The sequence below is a fragment of the Elephantulus edwardii genome, unplaced genomic scaffold (genome assembly GCF_000299155.1).
Source record: "Elephantulus edwardii isolate Elephantulus edwardi_28Jun2011 unplaced genomic scaffold, EleEdw1.0 scaffold00086, whole genome shotgun sequence".
Taxonomy (NCBI): Eukaryota; Metazoa; Chordata; class Mammalia; order Macroscelidea; family Macroscelididae; genus Elephantulus; species Elephantulus edwardii.
In genome coordinates this window covers 8,259,168-8,260,070 of record NW_006399836.1, presented here as the reverse complement: position 1 = coordinate 8,260,070, position 903 = coordinate 8,259,168, and the positions used below count along the sequence as shown (strand labels likewise).

Sequence of the window (903 nt, the reverse complement as noted above, 5' to 3'; positions counted from 1 at the left end):
AAAAAAGACTCCAACATCCTGGACAATGGTGAGCCTGGGGTCTGATACTGGAGAAATGTTCATGGGTCCTAGCCCTCCTTGTCTCTTGGGCGCGTCCATCCAAGCCAGGTGCCGGAAGTGAGCATCCGCAGAAGCGCCAATCACTTGGCAGACGAGCTTCTTCAATTCTGCCCTGTCACTGAAAGCAATGATTTCCAAACGACATACAAAGGTGACGTCAAGAGGGTGAAATAGTCGGACAGGCTGGTATCTTTGACTTGACCATCAGGCATAACAGCTGTAGCTCTGACGTTGGGGTCAGCGTGCCTAATTTTTGCAGCTCCTGAAGACATCCTGTTATCACAGTTGTGGAAAAGAAAGCACCATACCGAGTCAGGAGGAGAACGCTCCCAGTTCATCTTGTTGAGGGTCTTCTCTTTCTCTGGCCCCGTTTCCCAGCATGATATGTTTTTCCAAAGACTGGTCCCTCCTGCAAAGCACTCAATGTATGTGAGACGAACTTTCACCATCCTTGCCTCTAAGGAGCACTCTGGCTGCACTTTCTCTAAGTTATATTTGTTTGTTCTTTTGGTAGCCCATGGGTTATTCAGTGCTCTTCTCCAACGTTTAAAGGAATTGATTCCTCATGGCTTGGACCAGGCACACCTTACTCTCTCTTTTTTTTTTAAATTTATTATTTTGTGTGTGTGTGTGCCATCAAATCGGATCTGACTGGTACAGGAGGAGATTGCCCCTCCTTTTCCAGCAGAGCATCTGGTGGATTTGAACCACATGTCTTTGGGATTGCAGTGCAGCTTGTTGCCACTAGGCCACCAGAGCTCCTTACACCTTACACTTTAAACTATCATGTTGCTCTTTAGTACTTTGGGGAGATATTTCATAGCTTATTTTCCCAATGCAACA

General features: G+C 46.5%; 1 pseudogene; it reads right to left on the bottom strand.

The window, feature by feature from the left end:
* Nucleotides 1-332, bottom strand: part of LOC102847075 — a 1,961-nt pseudogene extending 1,629 nt beyond the window's left edge.
* Between the last annotated feature and the right edge of the window lie 571 nt (nucleotides 333-903).